Source organism: Mustela putorius, unplaced genomic scaffold, assembly GCF_011764305.1.
Source record: "Mustela putorius furo isolate JIRA1106 unplaced genomic scaffold, ASM1176430v1.1 tig00000228_pilon_pilon_pilon, whole genome shotgun sequence".
In the NCBI taxonomy this organism is placed as follows: Eukaryota; Metazoa; Chordata; class Mammalia; order Carnivora; family Mustelidae; genus Mustela; species Mustela putorius.
The window spans coordinates 23,773,626-23,788,881 of record NW_025421322.1 but is presented as its reverse complement, the minus strand read 5'-3'; the positions used below and the strand labels follow the sequence as shown (position 1 = coordinate 23,788,881).

Here is a 15,256-nt window from a genome sequence, read left to right as displayed (position 1 = left end):
TAAATCCTTGATTTCCAAGGATAGATCTTGATGATTTTGCTCCTTTGCTCTCCCATTCTAGGTAAGAGGATGATACAATTTTCCATTCTAGGTTATCTAGGGAGTCAGCAATTTTTTCTCAAGAATAGGTGACATAAAATATTACAACTTACCAGGCTGGATGCTTTGTTGAAATTGCGAGGTGTGTCTTCCTTTTTTGGCATACATACCAAAGAAGAGCATACTCCATCCTGGTACCCAGCACAGGGAGGAGTGATGACTAAGGCTTGTTCAGTGAGACCTGGTGAAACAGTAGGAGATTTGGAACCACAGGACCTAAATTCAGTCATGGTTTTGCTAGAGGTTTTAATCAACTCATTTGAGATTTCTGCCTCCAGGGACACGGGGGCACTCAGCTGGTTGAGCAACGGACTCTTGGTTTCAGCTCAGGTCATGATTTTAGTGTTGTGAGATTGAGTGCCATATTGGGCTCTGTGCTCAGCAGAGAGTTTGCTCTGCTCTCTTCCTCCTTCTGGAACCCTCCCTCAGCTCATAATTGCTCTCTCTCTCTCTCTCTCAAAAAAAAAAAAAAAAAATAGAAGTTCTGTTTCAGTATCTGTAAAATGGCGGTAATATTTCATTTACAATGTACATTGAGATTTTTAATGAAACATCACATGCCAATGCATTTTGTAAAATGTCATGTGAATATACACGTGTGCATACATACATGTGTCTGTATACACATATATTTACTTATTTATAATTCTTACAATTTTAGTGATAAATGCATTATGTAAAATGGACCTCAAGGAACCAAAATGGATACCACAAAATGCAGCCTAGAGATTCAGGGTTTGATATGGAGCCAGAAATTTGGGTAGATTTCTTGCTTTTGAGCTGAACCCCAAATAATGAGAACCTATCTTAATTTTAAAGACCTCTGGAAAAGCACCTCCATTGCTCAGATATACTCACAATTTGAAGTGGGGGAATTTAGGCAGTGTGCACCTAAATATATAAAGCAATAGAAGCACATGTATTTTTTTTTTCAAAATATTCAGGGAGAAATTTTTGTGATCAAGATAGCACAAACACAGTTTTCTTATTCTAACAAAAGTTGACTCCAGAACTGACACTTGATATCTTCCTCATTCTCCCAGAATAATTCAAGTGGTTTCCCAGGGTGTTGCAAAATTTAATACTTCTGGTTGTGATTATTTCCAGGAAGAGGAATTGTTCCTGCAAGAGGAATATGTGCCAGCAGTGCTATATGGCATGTGGGGTTATGCAATCCCACACACTGACCAGAATGGGATATTTGTGTTCATATTCAGCAGCTAGGATTTATGGGATCCTGTGTGTCATAGGTCTGCACCAAGTTTAGTGATGCAATGAAATGGGGCAAACAGAAATGCTCTGGGAGACATGAGTGAACGAGCAACCACAGGTACCAGAAGGAAGTTCAGTCCCTCCATATAACCCCAAATGCAAAAAAAATTAAAAAATAAAAATAAATAAAATTGATGCCAAATGGTGTTCCAGAAGCATTTATTATGACATAAGAGTTAGATGACGTGATATAGAGGCTTACTGAGGGGATGGGAATTCAGAGTAAGGCATCTAGGTAGTAGGTAAGTATTAGCAAAACTCTGCAATTGAGTCAAAATGCCACAAGCATGAAGGCAAGTAGTCAAGGCCAGAATGTTAGTTTCTAGAAACTGACTTGAAAAGAATAATTCTGGATCCCAGTTTCAGAGGTAGGGGACCCCAAGTTAAAAAAAAAGCCAAGGACAAAGAACAGAACAGGGATCTGGTTACCAAATAGGAGGTATAAATGTGGTCCACATCTCAGAAATAGGGTTGAACGGGGTACATAATTAGTGCTTGAAGCTGAATCCTAGCATTCTAGTTACATTGGTTCTGTCTTGAGTTAGAAGATCCCTGAGGACTTGGTCCAAGTCAATCCTGAAAGTTAGACTGAACATGCTCTGGTTTGAGGACGTAGTGTGAGCAAAGACTAGCAGTCAAGCAGAGACTCATGCTGTGAACATAATGGTATGAAAATAACAGTTGTCTATCACTGTTTGAGTACACCATAGCATGAAGCATTTTCTGTGTCTCACTGATTGACCCTTCAGAATCACTGTCTCTGAGAAATCAAACCCCCAGTGTCCTACAGCTCCTATGGCTTCCTCTTAGGAGAGGGTTGTTTAGTTTTTGTTTTCGTTTTTTCTTTTTTGTCTTTTAGAGTTTTGGGATTAGATCTCTACCAGGGATCTTGTCTTGAAGGCTAAAGTAATGAGTTATTCAAGTTTCATGGTGGAAATTATCCTTTCCCAAATCCAATTACATTCCAGCTGGCAAATAGCATTGGCTGTCTCAAAACACAAACATCTGGAAGAAGGCTTGAATTGGCAATTACCCTGCCTCGTATGTCTGAAACCTTTCTTAGATAGTAGGTTAGGAAGCACGTTTTTGGCTGGACAAGATAAATACATTTTTTTTAACCATTAAATCCCTGAAGTACCTTAATGTAGACCAAGTAAGATATAGAAGTCACAAAAGCCATGAGAGCACCAATCTGTTTAATAATTATACTCAACTACTTCGCTGAGACCAACAAAACCATGGAAGTGTTTTTAATAAATCATATGTTTTGACTCTAAAAGATCAAACTGACAATACATTTATTTGTGGGCTCGTCAGTTAGCTAACTGGAGAGCTCAGTCATTCAAAGGCTGGTCTGAATAGAGCTGTTATTTGGTCATTATGTTGACCCAGGGACTGGAAAGAAGAACTGAAATTAACATGTTCACATTTAATCTCGACCTTCATTCTTTAAGGATTTCTCTTGTAGGTTTGGCAAGGAGACACTGCTACAAAGAAACCCTCAGTCTGAGAAGCTATTGAGCTGTTCACTAACTGAACACCAGCAACCTCTTTACACTTTCTGGTCCTTGGTTTTGTCTGTAAAATGTCGGTGGTAATTGCTGGGGTTAGCAGTGATGTTACAGTAGATAACGTATGCAACGACATGCCAAACAGTAGGTGCTCACTACATGGCACTATTTTTTATTGTTACTGTTATTATTAAGCTATGAAACAGAGATCAGACTGGTACCATACACCAAAAACATTGAGAATTGTTGCCTGAATTGACATCAGTTGACAATGCCCAATCTGTAATAATTAGTGAAGGAGTCAGGAGATAGTTGACATCAGTGAGCGTAAAATGTGTTCCTTTGGATACCTCTCAAAATTCAGCTGTGGAAAAAGTCCACTCCCTTCCCCCACTTTTAAGAACACCCATACAAATATCAGACGGGTTAGCCCACTGTCCTCTTTCTCAGCTCTCATATGGCAGCAAACCTTTGCTTGAGGCTTCCTGCTGAAGTCTGCAAATCTCTTTGCCTTGTTTCCTGTTGGGAAAATACATTTGATAAAATCCCCCATTGTCTGAAATTCTTTTTCTTATTCCAGTCACTTTTAGAGTCAGTGTCTGAAAGACTGGAAGATTAAAGGCAGTTTATTTCCTCTCCAATTCTTTGCCTGCAATTAAATTTAGAAAGCTAGCATGATAATTTTATGAGAAATCAAACTTACTCATAATGCAAATTTATGTTCCTAAACTTCTAAGGAATTATTCATCTAATAAAAATATTAACTACTAATATAATATCAGTAGTTAAATAACTTTTTTTAATTCTTTACACATTAATTTTCAAACAGATAAATAATCTTTCTGTTACAAATTTTCTGAAACTGTAAATTCTTTGACTCATTCAACAAATATTTATTGGGTGACTAATATGTCTCAGGCACTGTGGGATTTTTCTTCCCTGGGAAACTATAATGACAGGACAATTATTTTAATCCTGTCCTCATGGGGCTTAGAATCTAGCAAAAGAAATAGAAATGAAATAATAAATTCACCTAGTATGGTGGAAAGAATGCTTTTTATTAAAGCCAGAAAGTCAGGGGAAGAGGGTATTTGTCTGGTGAAGAGACTATGTTTATTTACAAAAATATCTTGATGAATTGTCTCAGTATGAAAAACTCAGGTCCTTAGAGTAATTTAAAGGACTTTAATTCAGTGATTCTCAAACCCAGCTGCGTATTAAAATAATACATGAATTAAAACAACAATAAAAATACAAGATGATGCTCCACCACCAGAACATCTGATTTCATTGGTTGGCTGAGACCCAAACGGGATTTTTGTAATGCTCACTGAGTGTTTCTAACAGACGATTCCAAGATTACTATTAATTTGCTGTGCTAGAACATGAAACCACTCCACCCACCACCATCACCACTATCAGCGCCCCCAACTTTTCAGGCAAGTTTGAAATACTTGTGCTCTGTTCAGGTAAAGACTAGGGGTCATATCCTATGGGGAGAAAGGAGGTGTTAAAAACGTGTTCAAAGATGCAGGTAGCAAGAGGTAGATGACTTGCATGCCACTATCATAGGGATTTGTACACAGCAATGATCAAGAGAAATTTAAGTTCCCTATTAATTCGTAAAATATTTGGAATAGTCTGGACTTCCATGTGTGCAGAGTGAATGGTCAATCCATTTATATTTAAATATTAGAGAAAATTATGATGCCATTATTCCAGAGGACTTGTGCACTGCCAGGAAACTGGCATCTCTTTCACCTGTAAACAAATAAATAGTCACCTTACCTTACATTACACTGAAATTAGTGTGAAAAAGAAAATGCTGAGAGATCATTTGGCAGGGAAGGGTCAGAAAGAGCTTCCTGGGAAAAACCCAATTTGAGCTGAGACTATATGGAAAATGTGTGTGTGTGTGTGTGTGTGTGTGTGTGTGTCTAGCAAGGAACCAATAAATCCAAAGATGGTGAACAGAGAGAGAGTTAGAGAGACAAGCCAGGCAAGTGGGGTAAAGGCAGTTATGTAAAGTAGAAGATGTGATGGAAGACTGAGCCATGGGAGATGCTGATATTTTACAACAAGGAACAGAGAACAGAATAACAAAGGGCAGTCAGAGCAAAGGTAGAAGAATATTATATAAAGACTAAACAGAGAGGTGCCTGGGTGGCTCAGGAGGTTAGAGCCTCTGCCTTCGGTTCAGGTCATGATCCCAGGGTCTTGGGATCGAGTTCCGCATCGGGCTCTCTGCTCAGCAGGGAGCCTGCTTCCCCCTGCCTCTCTGCCTACTTGTGATCTCTGTCTGTCAAATAAATAAATGAAATCTATAAAATAAAATAAAATAAAATAAAGACTAAACAGAAGAACTACCCAACTAATCTATGATACCTCCCTACCCACACAAATCACCAAACACTTTACTTAAACCATAACTATGGGAGACTGCTGTCATCCTTTTTATCTCTTTACCCCATATCTGCAAGTTAGGAAAGTAAACGAGATAATCCATGAGAACTCAGGAGGCAGGAAGGCACAGAGTTAGGAGCATAGGCTATGTCATCTCATCATGTATGAAATTTGATTTCAGAAATAACAGGGGACATGAGTGACTTCTTCTACGCCTTGGTTTCCAGCTCTGAAAAGAGGAATAACTACTACTGATGCCTCAAAATATTTGAGGACAATAAATGAAATAATGCATATTTTAACCACACCTTTTAGGTCATTATCATGGTGGTAATGTTAGCATATGATGATGTAATGTATAATGATATGAATTTACTATCTTCTGAGGAATACAAAATGTTTTATGTAAAGGGATGTGTATTGATTAAGAAATATTGTCAGGGTGTTAGCCAAGTTCCACCAGCTATGAAAAAAAAAAAAACCATAGCACTCTTTTCGCTCAATGTTGTCATTAAGTTTTTTATTGAATCAATTATTCAAATACTGATTGAGCCTATCTTTATAAGACATTGTCCTGAGTCTTGAAATGACCACAATGATGAATTACAAATAGTCACTTCCCTAAGTCACTTTGCAAACTGAAGCGTGAACTATAAAGGTATAAAAATGACTAAGTTATAAAGCAATACATGGTTGAATGCCATAAGAAGCTAAAAGTTAAGTTAAATTTCAGAGGAGAGAAGTGATAAAATTTTGATAATCTATAGTCCCTGACCTTAATATTTCTCTTTTAAAAGGTAACTTTGGAAAACGTTTCTTCTATTGTTAGTAACTGAGAGCTCTAATTATGGGCCCTCATAATGCAGAAATGTTTGCCTTTTGAAAACTAAGCAGAAAATCAACTAATTTGCCACAAAAGTAGGGCAGGTTAGTTCAAAGCAATGTAGGCACAGAGATAAAAAAAAGAGTAAGTGAATCAGAAGAGGAATCACAGGAAAATGAGGCACACACACGAAGTGGAAACAAATAGGGTAAAAGTGGATAGAACCCTTAGCCTTTGTTTTAAATTTGAGTTTTTCTGATCCCCATGATAAAGCCGCTCCAAATCTGGAAACACAGATGGAAATGGCTTACCATTATGAGAGTGGTCTTAGCTAAAGATGTGCAAGAGCATATCCGTTCCCACTGCCAAGAGAATCACGGTTGTAAGTTGCACCATGTGACATGTGAATCATCAAACTCCTCACATCTGATTCCATGGTCATGAAGCAACCTCTGATTAAGATTTGGCTTCCCATGTGCATCTGCCTACAGGGACTCAAGGGGCTGATTATATAGGTTTTAAGTATATCCAGTTCTCATAAAACTGTGCAGTAGCTTCTGATTATAATTTGGCATCCTGTTCATCTTGACTACATGAAGAAAATAAATTGGTTACATGAACTTGACTATCTCTGATTTTGTGACAGTGATTTCTTATTGTAAATTCAAAAATTGGCATTGTTTTTACACATCAGGCTCAAGAAGTTGGTCCATTTTAATCTATCTCAGCAGATGGATCTGTTCACATGATGACGATAGTAGATATATTGGCTTGCAACATTGATTCTGAGATATGGCACATTTAATAGAGTATATATCTCTTCGTTGCAGAAATGAGAAGAGCCATCATTTTGCTATTGTGATGAGACCATGATATTGCTCATGAGGGTTTTCTTTTCTCTGAAACTTTAGTTCTGTTCTACCTAGTTCAAGAACTTTCTTCCTATCCCCAAAATACTGGGTAGAAGGCATATTTGTTTGGTTTTTTTGTTGTTAGAGCACAAGGTAATGTCCTGTAATAAATTTACTACCAATTACAGTGGTTTAAATAAGATAAACCTTTCTTTCCCTCAGATGTAACAACCCGAAATTAGGTGGGTGGTCCAATGTAGGTAAATCATTCTACGCCACAAAGTTATCCAAGGATCCAGGCTTGTGCCGTGGCTCTGCCATCCTCAAAATGTGGCTGGTATTTCGGGATTCAAGGAGGCCGATTCAACTGTTGATCCCATTTTGCATTTCCCAGTAAGTGGGAAGGAGGAAGAGAGGAAATGTAGGATGAGCAACCACGTCGTTTTCTGACATTACAATAGGTTTACTTAAGACTCGGTTCCAGGGCACCTGGGTGGCTCAGTCAGTTAGGCATCCCCCTTCAGCTAAGGTCATGATCCTAGGGTCTTGGGACTGAGCCATGTATCAGGCTTCCTGCTCAGTGGGAAGACTGCTTCTCCCTCCCTCACTCTCCCTTCTCTGCTTGTATTCACTTTCTAGCTCTCATTCTCTCTCTCTGTCAAATAAATAAATAAAATCTTTAAAAAAATACACAGTTTCTACTTCAGGATAATGAAAAGAAGTATACCTACATCATAAGTGTTTTTGTGAATAAGTTAATACACATATATGCTTTGGCAAGAGTAACCAAATATATAGTAAGTACTATATAAGTTATTATTATTAACCTCACTTTATGGTTTTGAAATGAATACAGTAGGAATAGAGATGTTCACAGAGTGGACATACCTCAGAACGAACTTCAAATATAATGCAGTTGTTACTGTTGTTTTATATTTAGAAAAGTGGTATTATCCCATCTTCTGTCATAAAAGATACAGATTCATACAGTGAGAGGAAAAAGGACTATCCTCCACATAATGCCCATACTTTACATTTTAATGTCTTTAATATTAGGATTTCACTACAAAAGTTATTCATTTTCTCTCTTATTGAACTTGTCCCCTTCTTTGTAACAAGTTGATCTCTGCTTCTTAATGCTTTACTTCTCTCCATCTCTTTCCCTCCCTTCTTCTTTCTTTCTCTCTCAACACACACACACACACACACACACACACACACACACACATACACACAGAGTTGCTCTATGATACAGGCAGGAAAGGTTTCTAAGAATTTTTCCAGAAATATCTATGATTAGGAATAAACTGGGCACTGACATGATTCTAAAGACCACTAGGATAACAAATGTAGTCAGAAAACTCTCCCTCAAAATTCTGGATTTTTTAAGGATTATTTTCAAAATAGAATTGGGTTACACTTTGCTTGTTAACTCAATAAATATTTATTGAGCATATGTAATGAGTCAATATTTGTGTTCAGCACGGGGAATTCCATGGTGAGAAACATCTGGCAGTGAGTGCCACTGCGGTATTGGAACCCACGGGCTGGGGTAATACATACATTAATGAGAGAATAATACATACAAAGGTGAAGTTATAAACAATTGGCATAGTGTTTCAATGAAGCAAAAATGATTAAGCTCTAGGGATCTGCTGTACAACATTATACCTGCAGTAAACAATAATATATTGTACATCTATGTATTTGCTAAGAGGGTAGATTTCTAGGTAAGTGATTTTTCCACAATATCTTTTAAGTGTGAAAATGAATACTAAAAACATTCTATATACATTCCATTCCATTCAACCAAGTAAGGGAGTGTGTATTAGACATACATAGGGACAGCTTCTCTAAGGAAAAGCAACTGAGCAGAAATTTTAAATAAGGAAGGGTTTACTGTTTAAGAGTGCAAGGGAGAAGTGGGGAAGAGTGCTCCCAATGACAGCCTTGTGGTCAACTGACAGGTTGCATATTGTCTTCCTGATTTTTATATATGGTTATTTGTATGTAAGTACACATCATACTACTTATTCTATCTTGCAACTTGGGTAATAGACAATATCATATAAATATGGGGCCTTAGTCTCTTTAACTAGGGGTTACATCAATATTTCCCCAAGTGTCTTTCAGATTTATCTAAAATTGCATGACTTCATAAATTTTCACAAATCATGCAAAAAAAAAAAATCATACTGGGAGAACAACACATGTTAGACTCATTTTTTGTTAAGTATCAAATGTAAAGTTTCAAGGGGTTACTCACTTATAATCAATACCCGATCATCAAACCAAAACATATTTTTTCAAAACATCAGTTGTTTGGTGTGCTGTTCTCACATTTCCTAAGCTCACATACAACTGCAATAATACCTAGTAGTAGAACCAAAAAATGTTTAGTAATTAAATGATAGCAATAAAAATAATTTTAACATTGAAAACATGATAAACACATCCATAAAATGATAACTGTAAAATCAATAATCTTATTAAAGTTTAAAAGAATAATAAAAAAGAATATAAGACCCACAAAGATAATTTCTGGCAGCGAATTTAAGAAGAAAATAAATTATTTTTGTTAAGGTAGGATAAACAACATTTGTAGAAGAAAATTTTTATAAACTATCTCACTTAATCTCCACAAATTCAATGATGTATTATTACTTATTTTAAAGGTATGAAAATTTTCATTTGTTAGATTGTTATCTAGCTCAAAGCGATGTTAAAATTCCAGGATTTTAGCTCTACTGAATCCTTAAATTTAATAAATTGCTGTCTGATTCAAGTATCCTCTTTCTACTAAATGCCTCTTTTGCAACGTATACTCACATTCTGAAAGTCCTAATTTCTTAATTTCTTCTTATCAAAACTCTTTTTTAGAAAAGGAACAGAAACTCACAATGAAATCTCTGTTTGTAACCAGAAGAACAATCCAGCCCATCTGTCTTTACTAGAATTAGCATCTTGACCTAAAAATTAAAGTTCCATTGATATAATCCCAGTGTCACCATTTAAGAGGACTAGAGAGCTGTCTGCAGGACATGAGTTCATGTCAGTGTCCTGAAAGCCACACATCTCAGGCAGTTGCCCAATCTACTCTGGTGTGCAAAACCTTAGGAGATCCACTAAGAAAAGTACCCAAGCTGTCTCACTCACGTTTAACCTTTGTAGCCAAAACTGGGCAGCTCAAATTTGAATAACAAATGAGAAGAGATTTTTTGGATGATATCTTGTCCTCTTTGGATAAAGTTTGAGTGATGGTTAACTAAAATACTTCCTTGACAGAATCAGCCCCAGTCTTTGCCATTCATATAGGATTGCTGTATCCTGAGATGACGATTAGATAGGTACATAAATTTGCAAATGAATGCATTTAGTTTTATTGGGTCATGTTGGTTTAAATTGCTTAGTCATTACTACTATCGTCAGCAGCTATCAGAGGCTTATTATGGGTATAATTCTTGTAAAGTCTTTCATACCTTTCTATGTCATTTTAACTAACCTCATGGGATGCTTTAAATGTTATTGAATGTGGATTCATAACTATTTGTAGTATTGTGGTCATCTTCTAATCCACGACTAAGCCCATCTCTTGGTGTTTTCAATTTTGCAAGTTCTTTTGATGTCTGAGACCCAATTCCAGCGTAGGGGAGGGAGTTTTCCAATACCTCCAACAAGCAATTCTCAGAGACCAGAAACATGTCTGAGAATTCAATTCAACTCTGACACTACCCACATGGCATCAGATTCTACAGACTGAGGGTTCAGGCCTAGAAGACCATGGCACCCCCCTTAGGTTGGAATAATTTGCTGGAGTAGCTCACAGAATTCAGAGAAACAGTTTACTTATTATGCCAGTTTATTATAAAAGGAAGAGACTCAGAACAGCCAGATGGAAGAGATGCATAGAGTAAGGTATGTGGGAAGAGGCACAGAAATACCATGCCCTCTTCTAGGCACACTATTGTCTTCCATCTCCATGTGTTCACCAGTTCAAGCTCTCTGAACCTCCTCCTTTTGGGTTTTTACTGGAGGTTTCATTACACAGGTGTGATTGATTTTATAATTGGCCAATGGCAACTGATTCGATCTCCAGCACCCCTCCCCTTTCTGGAGGTCAGTGGGGTGGGACTAAAAGTTCCAACCCTCTAATCACATGGTCAGAACCCGCTGGCACCAACCCCATCCTTAGGTGCCTTCCCAAAGCCACGTCATTAACATAACAAAAGACACTTTATTTCTCCCACCACCTAGGAAATTACAAGGGTTTGGGGAGCTCTGTGCCAGAAAAGGGGACAAAGACTAACTGTGTATTTCATATCACAAATCATAATATTCCAAAATACTCTCAAATTTTACAACTGTGTTATTTGACATGCTCAAAGTTCTCCAAATGTCCATGTGAAATAAATGTCACAGTATCATATAAGACCTCCATGATAACTAATCCAGACTCTATGTACTTTAATAAATCTTTAGCAATTTAAGTGAAGTTATACAAAGTCTAACTGAGAATTACATGTACTTACAAGTTGGCCATCCTATAGGTCCCGTCTGTTATCCTCTCTGCAATCGCACATATCTGAGGTCAAATCATAGCTCTATAGCTCTTTTTGACCTTGGTCAGTATGTTTTGCCATAAAATAGAAAAAACTACAGGGTTGTGAAGATTTCAAGACACAATACATGAAAGCAATCAGCATGCTATCTTGCCTGTAGGAAGTAGTCAGTCAATAAATAATAGTAATACCAATACTAACATGATTTGTTAACCTTAAAAATAAAATTGTCAGTTATTTTACCAGCAAAATGTTTATTCAGGAATAGCAGAGAATTGCAGTCAGGGATAAGCAAGCTATCGCAAAACCACAGGCAGGCCTGAGAACAAAGGAGAGCAACACTCTTTTATAGGGGAAAGGAGGAGTTTGGAAGGGCTGTTATAAACAAAAAGACCATTGGACTAAAGTGAGAGTTTGAAATACAGTGGCTTTCCTTTAGCTGAGTGGCGACAGTCTCTCATCCATCCACTGGGCTGCTGCCAGGGGAGAAAACCTTTCTTGCTCTAGCCGGGGCCATCAAGTAGTATCCGTTTAAAAGGTACGTCTGCTCCAGCTGAGGTCTGTAAATAACAAGAGATTGTAGTACAAGAGAGTTCTCCTTTCTGGACCCCAACTCTATTTTAGTGACGTTTCCCTGTATTAATTTTCACAGATAGATAGTAATTTATTTCTTCCTTTCTTTTGAATGAAGTGAACTTTGTTTCTTCCTAGAGTTTCCTTATTCGATTCGTAATTTTGTCCTGGAAGACACGGAAAATAAACCCATCCCATTTTCATATCTCTCGAGGGAACTGCATCTAGAAGACACTCAATAAATACCCTAGCAGGTCACCTAAAATAATAACAATAATAGCTACTAATAATTATGTTTGATTTTAGTCTTTGTCTTATGGTGTCTGATATATTTATGATAGTCTAGTAGGATAAGAATTGTTGTATTTGATTTTAATATTTAAGGATACACTGTCCCAGAAGTTTTCAAGATTGTGCTGATAATAGAGAGAGGCAGGACTTAAATCAGGACTCCCTGGCTGTTCCCTTCCCAATGTTTTTCTGCCTACCAGATTAAACTGAATTTGGGTTTCAGGGAACAAAAATGCAATATATTAGAGATTTTGTGTATTAGCTTCATCATTTTGTAAGCAGTAAATCTTGAGCCAATTTTTATTTTATCTGATGGTAAAGTTTTAGGTACCAATGAGGATCAGTGGGAGACATATTTCTTTTGAAGAGGGTGATTTCTTGAATCCTTTAACTCGTATGAAAGAGATACTGATTTATACTTCCACACATATGTCTGAAACTGTTTGCCAGGTTTTGAAATCTTGGGATGGATTCAGATGATCTTATTGAAACTGGTTTAAATGGAGGGTTTGGGATTTAGAACTTTCATCAACAGATTGACTAGCTGAAGAGACACATGCTAATCCAAAATAACTGGTGACATCGTAAAGATCTATGATTTAAGGGTGAGCTTGCTTATTACAGACATTTACAGTTGCTAACAGCTGCAAACATTAGGCAGTCAGGAAGAACATAGCCCGGATGTTGCAATACATTTGAATTCAAGGTGATAAGGAATGCAACATTTGTTTAATTCTAAGACTTAGAACATGAGTATAAGAGGCCACAAAGGCTCAAAGAATTTTTACTCAAGGGAATAGATACCTGAAAATATGGTGATTAAAAACAATGAACAATGTATTTTTTGCTTGCTAGTTCAATAAAAAGTAAAGAGTGCGCCACAGTTCAGTTCTTCCTGTAAGAGAACAAAGGACGATGATGTAGCTTCTTCTCTCCCTCCTCTTTGGCACAAGCAGCTGCTGATTACCTTTTCAGGATAGCTATAGCAAGAATTCATGAAACAGACAGAATCTTCTGGAATATGAGGATCTTCTCTTCTGAATATGAGGATCATATTGGGCATGAAACACACAAGGGAGGAATGTTCTGGCACCGGCACCACACGTGGTCACAATAACGACAGAGGCTGAAATCCAAAAAAAAAAAAAAAAGAAGAAGAAGAAAGAAAAAAAAATTCATTATGCAAAATAAAATTCTGTGCTGAAATATTGCATGGCTTCCATAACAGTTGTATTATTTGAAAAATAACAGAGCTGCATGCCTCTGTTTTATGTGAAATTTTGGCTTGGTGTTTCTCTCATTTTCAAGAATTTTTTAGTCTTTCTTTCATATTTAATTATTTACTAAACTGAAGAATACCAAAGAAAGATTATTTTGTCCCACTGAGAAAATGTCAATATTATACAGTTTATATTAGCTTCTCTCTCTTTTTTTTTAAACAGCAAAACAAAAACAGATTTCTAGTTCTCTTCAATCTACCTCCCAAATAGCCAATATAGCCAAAATCAACCTGGCAGAATGACAACCAAAACTGCTTTTCTAGTAGAATGTATATTCTAGGGGTAGATAACTGAAGTAAACAAGAAATACATATGAGATAATTTCAAAGAGTTTTAGGCCATGAAGAATATAAAACAAAGCAGTGTGATAGAGAGTGGTCTGGAGTGTATTCATTCTCTATTTCTGCAAAACAGATTGCCAAGAATTTAGCAATTTAAAGCAGCGCAATTTATCAACTCACAGTTTTCCTAGGTCAGGAGTCTGGGCATGCATAATATAGCCATCTGCTCAAGGTCTCCTCAGGCCGCTATCAGAGTGTGAACCGAAGTCACATTCTCCTGTGGTGCTCAGGGTAGTCTTCCAAGCTCATTCATGTTGATGGCAGAATTCAGTTCCTTGCAATTGTAGGACAATGGTTGTTATTTCCTAGTTGGCTGTTGGCCCAAAGTAGTATCAGCATCTTGAGGCTGCCCTCAGGTCCATGCTATGTGACCCCCCATCATAGGCTCTCACAAAGTGATTGCTTCTTCCACATAAACAGAAGAATATCTGCTTTCAAAGGGCCTGCCTGCTTAGCTCAGGGCCACTCTAGATAAGTGCCCTTTAGATTAATTTCTAGTCAACTTATTAGGAACACGATTACATCTGTATACTTCCTTGTGCCAAATAACATAGCATAACGATGACAGTGATATCCCAACATATTCACAGGACTCATGCATACTCAAAGACAGTAGATAATGCAAAGTTATAGGTAATTGTGGGTCATCTTAAAATTCCAACCACTACCACAGTGGGTAAGCCCACATTAACTAGCATAGACAAGAAAGATTTCTTAGGGAGGTAATATTTGAGTTGAAATGTGAATGTTGAAAAGAAGCCAGCTGTATAATAATTATGGAAAAAAAAAATTCCAGCAGAAGAAATCATGTGTATGTAGGCTTTGCTGTAGGAGGTAACTTTGTGGGTGCAAGAAACAGAAGACCCAAATGCCAAGGGCAAAAAAGATAAGATCATGAAAGATCTGTAGGTCATGCAGTCTTCAAATTTTAAGATAATTAATAGGACTGCATTACATGAGTCATGTGAAATTTGAATTCAAAGTTCAATAGAACGTATTAGAGTGATTAAAGCAGTGAAGTACCACACTCTATTTCTTCGCAAAATTTCAAAATCTTTCAGTTTCATTTTTTAGAATTATTTGTTTATTTAAGTAATCTCTACACCCAGCGTGGGGCTCAAACTCATGACCCCGAGATCAAGAGTCGCATGCTCTTCCACCTGAGACAGCAGGCTTTCAGTTTGATTTTTATCATCACTTATATATTTGATAATTTAAAATGCTCACATGAAGGGCAGTAACTATAAGAAATA

At 37.0% G+C, this 15,256-nt stretch overlaps 2 long non-coding RNA genes across 3 annotated transcripts in view; one reads left to right on the top strand and one right to left on the bottom strand.

Annotated features, from left to right (window-relative positions):
- The window catches only part of LOC101673533, a 220,991-nt gene that overhangs the window by 198,659 nt on the left and 7,076 nt on the right, over window positions 1–15,256 (top strand). The gene's annotated exons all lie outside the window — the stretch shown is intronic.
- On the bottom strand, window positions 11,756–14,460 carry LOC106004929. The gene is made up of 3 exons (XR_001178013.2): window positions 14,124–14,460; window positions 13,350–13,508; window positions 11,756–12,078 (listed from the first exon to the last, which is right to left on the bottom strand). It is a non-coding gene; the product is annotated as an uncharacterized LOC106004929 (long non-coding RNA).